At 35.1% G+C, this 10232-nt stretch overlaps 1 pseudogene; it reads right to left on the reverse strand.

Annotated features, from left to right (window-relative positions):
- Positions 1 to 1750: 1750 nt before the first annotated feature.
- On the reverse strand, positions 1751 to 3273 carry LOC148951774 (calcium/calmodulin-dependent protein kinase type II alpha chain pseudogene; annotated as a pseudogene).
- Positions 3274 to 10232: the final 6959 nt, after the last annotated feature.

A 10232-nucleotide genomic window follows, 5' to 3' on the forward strand; every position in this document is an offset into this window, starting at 1 on the left:
TCGACCATGCTGAACAAAATGACTATCTCATAGTTTTGATCGGGTGACTTTGCGAAAAAATGAGGGTGGGAGGGGGCCTAGTTGCCCTCCATTTTCTTTGTCACTTAAAAAGGGCATTAGAACTTTTAATTTCCGTCTGAAAGAGCCCTCTTGCAATATTCTAGGACCACTGGGTCAATACGATCACCCCGGGGGAAAAAAACAATAAATGAACACGCATCTGTGATTTTTCTTCTGGCAAAAAATTCAAAATTCCATATTTTTCCAGATAGGATCCTGAAACCTCTACAGTAGGGCTCTCTGATACGCTGAATCTGATGCTGTGATTTTCATTAAGGTTCTATGACTTTTAGGGGTTGTTTCCCCCTTTTTTCGAAAATAAGCGAAAATTTTCGCTTAACTTTTGATGGGTAAGACTAAACTTGATGAAACTTATATATTTGAAATCAGCATAAAAATTTGATTCTTTTGAGATATCTATCGTATCAAAATTTCTATTTTTAGAGTTTCGGTTACTATTGAGCCAGGTTGCTCCTTACCCAGGTCGCCGTTACGTTTGTTACCACGAACTGTTTGATTGGCCATGGCTTGGTGCATATCCACAACTACTTTATTTTAATTAAAAACCCACGTAATCAGTCCTTTTAAAAAAAAAATTTTTTTTTAATAAAATTAAATAAATAATTAAAAAATTAAAACGACCAGAATTCTCTACATGACGGAGGCTGCCCCTTCCTCAATACCCTACTCTTTACGCTAAAGTGTCGACTTTTTGTCCTAATTCTTTAAGAACGACTCCTGAATCACAAGTATCGTTTAATTAGAATCAAAACCTTTTTTTGAAAATACTAAAAAACCTTAGCGTGAATATTGAGGAGGGGCAGCCAACCTCATAAAACGAATAATTTCTGTTCGTTTTAATTTTTAATGTTGCTCCTTACTTACATTGGAAAAAACTTGTTTTTTTTAAATAATTAAAAAATATAAGGTTAATATCATCTTCATAAGGTAACAAATATTTCTAAAAGTACATCCTAAGACGAAGATACTGTGGAAGTATTTTAAAGTACAAAAATGTGTATGCATTGTAAATTTGTATTTTAATGTTATGTGTTATAGGCCTAACGAATGGGAGCAGCCCCTTGCCGCCGTGGGTAGCTAAAATGAGAATTCTGAAATTGTTGTATGGTAAATTAATGGATGAAGAATCGTATTAATGTGGAAATTGTAAAAAAAAATATTTTTAGGAAAAAGGTAGATAAAATGTACTAGGAGAGAAAAAATTATGTATGTGAGGAATTATAAAAGTATAAAGCCATGGAATGTCAAGTAAGCGGTAAGATAGATAGGTAGTAAAGTGTAGGAAATAATAGTGAAAGAGTGATGAATTGAATTACAAATAAACAGTGAGTCCTGGATAAAAAAAGAAGAAATAAACAGGATTGATTTTGATTTTCAGGAGTACGATAAACAATAACCGGCGTGATTCTATCCATTACAAGAAGTATCACCAAGCCATCATCAAGAACACGAAAAAGAAAAGGAAACGAGGAAAGGAGGACCATATACCGCTGGATAAAAGAAAGAAAAGAAAAAGAAATTAAAATATGCATTAGAAAAGGATTTTGTATATTTTCAATCTTATATTCTATTTTTGAATACAAAAAAAAGAAAAAAAGAAGATACGAGACAAATTTATATTCTTTTGCGTTGAAGTAACTTCAAATAAATCAAAGAAATGGATTATAATCTATTTAAACCCCAATACATGAGGCGGGCAGCTTGAACGGTGGAAATGAACATGCTGCCATTTTGAATTCTTGCGTTGCCACACCCTCGTTTCTTCAGACTGCTGAATGTGAGCTTGACCATTTTTGTCAATATATTGAGTCAGCTTAGTGTAAGCTATGCAAACGGCGTCATCTCCAAGCAGATGGACATGTGGACTCAAGATGATGTTATTCCCCACTTTGCAATTTTTCTGTGATACAGTGTCATAGTAAAACTTGTGAGATTCTGTTCCCTGGATCAAGTTACCAGGTGCCTCTGGTTCGAAAGCTGTCCGGTGAGGGTCACACAACTGTATGCAATTTTCGAAGTCTCCACAGCTGATAGCATTCACTATCTGCTTCGTGATTCGTATAATCTCTTGTTTTGTAGTTGTTTCTGATGCACAATACTGAGATGTCAGGTTCTTTACTGGGTAAACGGACCGTAAATTATCTGAATCCTTTGAGATAGCATCTTTGGCTTTAGTTTCGGTTGAGTCATGGCCATTTAGTACGGTGTTGCTGTCAGACGATTCTTTGACGTGAGATCCACTTCCTCCTTTAGTCACAAAATTACCGGCTGCCAACATCATTGTAAGGACTGTGGCTTTGAGTTTCTGTTTTGGTTTGAAAACCTTTAGTCTCTCCAGTGTTGTTTGTCTGTGAAGATCTTAAGCCATACGCTCGCGTTGGGAGATCCATGGGTGTTTGAGAGCTTTTTCAGCTGTAATCCTCTTGTTAGGATTAACATTTAACATTTTATCGATTAAATTCTTTGCTTCTGGTGTGATCGTGTCCCATTCCGGTGATGGATAGTTATAAACGCCAGTTTTAATCTGATCATTCAACTTGTGTCGGTTTTCATTCAAAAATGGAGGATATCCGACCAATAAAATATACAATATGACACCACATGCCCATATATCCACTGTTTTTCCGTATGGTTCTTCTTTCAACATCTCTGGCGATAAATATTCTGGAGTTCCAGCAAAACCATACCATGCTTGTCTCTCATCTTCAACTTCAATGGCGAGGCCAAAATCAGCCAATTTTATAGCGGCACCCTGCGTTTTGCTTGCTAGCAGCAAATTGTCTGGTTTTAGATCCCTATGTATTACTCCATTGATATGACAATAATGTACACTCTTCACAATCTGTTGAATACAATGTGATGCCTCCACTTCACTGTAATGTTTACGTTCTACAATGTCCTCCAACAATTCTCCTCCTGTGACCAAATCGAATACAAGATATAGAAATCTTTCGTCTTGGATAATGTCGTGCAATATAACTATATTAGGATGTTGTAACTTCCTACATATTCTGACTTCGTTCTTGAGTTTTTGTGAATCTTTGGCAGACAAATTTTCTGTGCGGATTATTTTTGCAGCAAATTCAAAACTGTAACTTTATGTACGCAACGTTTTACGATTGAAAAGGCACCATGTCCTATTTCTTCTTTAAGTTCATATTTATCACTGAATCGTGTTCTGGATTTTTTCATTTTTGAACTTTAATTCTTGCTTACATGAATGTGACTAAATTCTTCTACCAAATGCTAACGATCCAATAAATTAGATTTAAAAAATAAATCAACCGTTCATATTGATTTGAAAAACATTTGATAGACAGTCCAATCAACAGAAATTTATGCATTTTACAAAAAACATGGAAATTTTGGGTTTATTATTTGGATCCAAGATTTGTAAATTGGAGTAAAATCCCTATAAAAAGGAAACTTTACATTTGGGATCCTTTGTCAATGAAAATTAAGCTTTGAAACATAGGGCTATTTATGAGAAGTCGTGTCTTAATTGCAAAAATATCGTTCCAACAGTTTATTTTTAACTCTAATCCTTCTGTTCTTAAGTATAGTTGCCTATAGTTGCTGTCAAATCCGAAAATTTTATTTGACATTTTGAGAGTTGGGAGAAAATTGCCTAACCCGTTTGATCAGCTGTTTTCAAAGAGGAAATCAATAGGACAACGCAGATTAGAAGAATCAAAGTGTGCCCGACCATAAATTACCCTGCTTGTCAATTTTTCGTTGAAATTTAATTCAGGAATGATAAATATTATAAAGGTTTTCTTAATAGTGAAATACAGGACAAGAGCTACTAAATGTAATCCTGTTTATTTTGGGTAGGTTATGAAGTTGAATTTTGCAAGACATGAAGTTATTACACAAAGCCAAGTAAAGTTATATAAAAGGACAAATTAAATTATAGAAAGAAAGAAACAAAGCAACATAAAGAGAATTTTAAAGCAAATGTAATTACTTGTCATTAATAAAGTAGTAAATAAAGAAACAAATAGCTTTGTAGCTATTAAAAGATCAAGAATGCTAGTAGAGCCTATTAACATGGGTCAGGTAAAAAACATCTGCACTACCATCTGCTCAGCTGCACAAGAATATGCAAAACATATGTGTCAAAATTAAAACTACCTTCCCATATGATTTTGTAGGTGAGGTCAGCTCGATTAATATTTTTCAGTGGTAGATATTAAAGGGCGAATCTTGAATCCAATCTTGAATACCTATCGAAAAGGTGAGTTGAAATTAAACAGCCCATTAAAAGTTGGTAGGCTTGTCCAAGAAATGATTCCAACATGTCTATGCTAGACAAACCTCTTATATAATAACAATCGCAGGTCGTAAAAATATTGCAACTTAGGCTTTTGATCTTGTAAGAAACTTAAAAGAAATCAGTTGCACCTTTCGGCACTTGTCATAAATCAGAAGTGCCTTAGAAAATGAGATGAACAGGACAATTCTATTGACAAATGTTCTTAGGATATATTCCCGAGTCCATACCATGGATTTATCTTTTATCAAGACAGCCGGCACGCTGCGTCTTCTGAAAATACATATTTATCTGCCCTTCCGTTTGAGCACATCTTTATTGAGTAATATGCTCCTAAGAGAGAAGGGGGCAGGGTTGATTCTCCGTCGGAAGTACATAGAGCATGCCTCTTTACAATTATTAAAACCAACCTCAAGATATAGCTTTTGCATTTAACGTCAGTTATAAGATAACCAACGATTATGACGTCATTCATAATCTTGCTGTTTTTCCGTCACAAAAGAGGAGACATCAGTGAATCCAATGCAAAAAGTGATTTTGCTTGTTGTTCAAGCAAAGAAATTTTCCTTGTTGTTCAAACCAAGGGACTGTTCCAGCACCATTTCGATCCAGCACGATTTTTAGAGGTCATAGGCTATTTTTTAGGGTACTATGGGCCATAATTTGTTCTTTACTAGGTTGCAGCTACCACAGCAACCAAAAGGCACTAACTACTGCTGCAACTATGGCCGTTCCTTGCTAGGTTGCAGCTACAAGTAAGGTGCAACCGCAAGTAATGAATTATCTGTGGTTGCCTCACCTCTGGCTCGCTTCATGTGGAGAAATGTTTTGAGTAAATTAACAGGTGCTGTAGCAGAAAGTGTGTTTCAGCAAGAAACACTAAAACACAAAGTTGAGATTATGCGCTAAAAAATTTCCAATTTTTTAAATTAGAAATTTTAAAAGGGGAATTTAAAGAGAGAAGTTTTTTAATTCTCTTACTGAGATGGGGTGGATTACGTAAAGCCTGAAAAGTTTCCTTTTTGTACACTAACTTTTCATTACTCAAGTCTTACTTACAGAATTTTGAAAACAAAAGTTACATGTATCAAGTTGAACTCAGTCACCTGTTTCAGATTCCACTACCCAACCATTGCTAATGACTTTGGATCTATGGTTGCCTAACCTCATTTCATTTGGAGATATATTTGAAATAATTATTTGGTAACAAGTAACTGAACAAGTAACTAAAACTGAAAACTGATAGAAAATTCACTTTATACGGGGGGTTGCCCCCCCTCCATCCAGTGGGTTTTATGCTGATAATATTGTTATATCACATTAATGAAAGAATGAGGCCTATGGGTAGAACTCTTCAATTATCTATACCAAAACCATTGCGTGACACTGATTTAAACAAAGCACAACAGGCCCACTTTACCAAAAAATTTACCTATGAAACCTGTGCTGTAGGGGGGTTTTATGCATACACTGGTACCCTTGCTGAAGGGCTGGAAGGCAAATTAACAACGTTGGCTCTGTGTTTGGAAATAGTATCTGCGAAAATAGACGCACAAGCGTTATTGATTATACATCAAATAAATGCTTGTGTATAGATACACAAGTATCATAATACATCAATATAAATTCCCCGGCATAGAGCGTGTAGCTCGTACTGATGGGGGTAACTAATGACCGAAACCGGTAAAACTCTTATTAGAAAAAAGAGAATCAAAGGAAAAAAAAGCTAAGATGCAAGGAACTCTCTTTTATTTGCTTTGATGGTTATTTGAAAGCGGGGAGGTCTTCACTCTTTGAAATCTGATGAAAAAATAAATCAAGGTCTTAATTCAGGGCTCACGTGTCTTTTTGTCAGGTTTTTTTTTCTTTTTTTTTTGTTTTTGATGGATCTTTGTTTTAGCAGTGAAATCATCTTGGAAATAGTTCAAAAACACTTTAAAACTAACCTTAGCGGATATATGAAATGACCTGAAAAATATGCCTACCTTGTTTAGAATTTACCCATTTGAACATCCAAAATCACCCACTGAATTATTATTAACACACAGAAAAAAGCCTTTGGCTTTCTCTTAGCTGGATAAAATAAAGAACGAACCCCAGTTGCCACTCACATAATCATATCGTTGAACTATAACGTTATTTATTATAAAGAAAAAAAAAGGCACGTCGGTGCTACTAATGCAAAAATTGATTTTCCTTGTTCCTTGTGGACTATGATTTTGCAAAATAGAGTTTTTGGCCATGACAATTCGATGGCGTACTTTTTATTTTGATCCGAAACTATTTATGGGGGTTTCAGGCTATTTTTTTAAATTCTCTTAAATTTGTTTTCAAAATAACATTTTACTATTAACACTAATAATTGTGTATTTATTTATCTTTTTTTGGAAACTACTCCTTATGTTTTTTTTGAAAATTAGCACCCTAAGATTTTCTAGCTTAAAAAAACATTTAGGTAGGTCGCAAGTTTGATAAAATTCCTTTAGTCTTCATTTTGGAAACACACTTTTTATTTATTTGACACATCACGGCTCTAAGACTTTCATCTTGAGAAGATTATCACGAAAGAATTCAATTGTAGCCTACAGTCTATTTAAATACTCCGGCAATATATTCAACAGCCGTCATCAGTGAAACTCAATATAAAACAAATAAAAAGAAAACAAATTTACTCAAAAAATCACATCGATAAAACATCTTTTTAAATATTTTTTTTTAGAGTCCCGGCTTTCTCGCCTCACATAGGTTTATAGGTTCAGCCAAGACTGACAAAATAAAACAGTTATTCATTGAAGTTACCTGGATTAATTAAAAATTTGTACAATTCCTTATTTCAAAATTGGCTCTTTGTGCTGCAAATCATGTATTTCTTTTGGGAGCAGGTTTATTTCTATTGGCTCCTAATTTTATTTGACTGTGCATTTTTTTTCAATAGAATATTTTGTACATAGTTGTGAAGTTGCTGAAGGTGTATTAGGGAAGAAAGCAAGAACTGCAGCTAAGAATATTAGTGAAAAAGCTTTATGTCTACTAGAAGGAGAAGGGACTTGTACAAGAATTATCAGAGTGATAGATTATATGAAAACAAAAGGAATGTAAAGAAAGTGTAACAAGCATTAAAATATGAACTAAGGAGATGTGAAGTGGATGCCATGGATAAAATTACCGAGGATCTGGAAGATACAGCTAGACAGCATAATAGTAAAATGAAAGGGAGTAGTCAATCCGGACTTGGCCCAGTTAAAGATAGGAATGGGGCCACAATTAGCGATAAGGAAAAAACTAAAGAGAGATAGGCCAAACATTTTGAGAATTTTCTTAACCAAGATAGAGTTGCAGGAAAAGATATAGAGGAAAATGAAAAAGTTTGTGATACCTTGGATGTGAAGGAAGATTTGCTTTGTGAGGAGGAATTAGCAACAGTACTAAAAGGATTAAAAAATATTAAGGATTCGGGTGAAGATAGAGTGGTAAATGAGTATCTTTAATATTGTGGCTCTGAGGTTAGAAATAAGTTACTGAAGATTATGAATATGATTTTTGAAAAAAGACAATTACCTAGCGATTTTAGGAAAACTTTAATTAAACCACTTCATAAGAAAAGTTACAAAATTGAGTGTGGTAATTATCAAGGCATTAGTCTGGTCTCTGTTGGTAGTAAATTACTTAGTAATATGATACTTTTTAGACTGACAGATGCCGTAGGCAAAGTTTTAAGAGAAGAACAGTGCGTTTTAAAAAAAGGTTGAGGATATGTCGACCAAATGTCCACTGTTATGCTAATTATTAACAGGTATCTCAGTAGTTAAACACCTGAGGCTTACAATTTCATGGGGTATCGGTCGGTGTTTAATTTTGAATACGGAAGAGTTTTGGCGAAGGTTTTTATTCTTGTATGGTATACCAGAAAAACAAGCTAATGTGGGATACGAATAGTGCGAGAATAATACAACTGCTTTTAAGGTAGTAAATGAAGGTAATATCTGGTTTTGTATTAAATCAGGAGTCAAGCAGGTTGTGTTCTATCCCCCTTTAGCTGGATTATTCTGATGGACTTTGTTTTAAGCAGTACAGGAAAGGCAATTGGAGGCCACGGACTCAAATGGGGAGGAAAACGTCTCCTGGACTTGGATTATGCTGATGATTTAAGCATCCTAGATGAAAGTGTGAGCAAAATGAATGAATTTTTAGAGGTTTTCGAGTTCAGGGTGCTAGAATTGGTTTTAAAATTAATGTTAGGAAGACTAAGTCACTAAGGCTAGGAATAAGTGAAGATGAAGAGGTGACGTTGGGTAATGAAAAGATTGATCAGGTGGGCTGCTTCACTTACTTTGGTAGTATTATTAGTAAAGATGGTGGGAGCAGTGAAGAAGTTAAAAGCAGAATAGCCAAGGCTCAGGGTGTTTTTTTCACAGTTAAAAAAAAGTTTGGAAGAATAGGCAAATAAGTCTGCAAACCAAGATTAGAATATTAGAAGCTACAGTGATGACAGTGGTCATATATGGCTCTGAAGCATGGACGCTTCAAAAAGCGGATGAAGATTTGCTAGATGTTTTCCAGAGAAATTGCTTAAGGATTGTTCTGGGTACCCGGCTCACTGACCGTATTTCAAACAATAGGCTCTACGAAAAATGTGGTTCAATACCGCTCTCTAGGGCTATAATGAAAGAAAGGTTGAGGTGGTTAGGGTACGTTGTGAGGATGAAGGATGACAGATTGCCAAATATTGTTCTTTTTGGCCAACCGTCTAGGGCTAAACGGAAAGCAGGTTGTCCCCGTCTGGGGTTGGAGGACGTCATAAAGAAAGATTTAAAGGAAATAGGAACTTCGTGGCCGGGTGTAAAAAGGGAGGTTTTGAATAGAGTGGGGTGGAGGAGGACCGTGCGTAGCTGTGTTGTCCTCAGGCGGCTTGGTGCTGCGGTGAGGTGTTCGTAGTAGTAGTAGTAGTAGTTGAGTGTGTAAACCCACCCAAATCTGTATTTAAGGATGTATTATTATTTGAATTTTGTTCGATTTCAGTAGCTTCACGGACAATTTGTTAAATTTCTAGCTAATTGCTAATTAAAACTATATGTGGAACAGCACAAAATAGTTCAAATTTTGAGGTTGAGGTGGCTAGAATACGTTGTGAGGATGAAGAAAGACAGATTGCCGAAGATTATCCTTTTAAGCCAACCGTCTAGGGCTAAACGGAAAGCAGGTCGTGCTCGTTTAGGATGGGAGGACGTCATAAAGAAAGATTTAATGGAACTAGGAACTTCCTTGCAGGGTGTAAAAAGGGAGGCTTTGAATAGATTGGGGCCGTGTTGGCCTTAGGTGGCTTGGTGCTGCGGTGAGTTGTTAGTAGTAGTAGTAGTAGTAGTTGAGTGTGTAAACCCACCCAAATCTGTATTTAAGGATGTATTATTATTTGAATTTTGTTCGATTTCAGTAGCTTCACGGACAATTCTTTAAATTTCTAGCTAATTGCTAATTAAAACTATATGTCGAACAGCACAAAATAGTTCGAATTTTCGAAAATATGGTTGCTTAAAGTTGAATCAAAAGATGCTGAGCTATCTCCAGATTTCAATGCTTTTTCCTAACTCTCTTTGTACTACTGTGACCCTGTTCCTAGTTTTTGGTGAGTTTGACCAACATGACAATTTTCACAGCCACACGGCATTTGATATACCCCTTTTTGACGAGTAACCGGGGTTATATCCTTACCAGAATTGAGAAGATACATTATACTTAAACTAATTTTGAAAACAACGGATAAATAATTCTTGTAATTATTTTTTAAGAAGATAATTAATTGTTTAAATAATTATAGATGAATAATTAGATAAATAAATAGATAAATATTTTTTTAAGCAAATTTTATTCAGTCTTGAAG

The sequence above is a fragment of the Artemia sp. Qi Xiang Cuo genome, chromosome 5 (genome assembly GCF_049724085.1).
Source record: "Artemia sp. Qi Xiang Cuo chromosome 5, ASM4972408v1, whole genome shotgun sequence".
NCBI lineage: Eukaryota > Metazoa > Arthropoda > Branchiopoda > Anostraca > Artemiidae > Artemia > Artemia sp. Qi Xiang Cuo.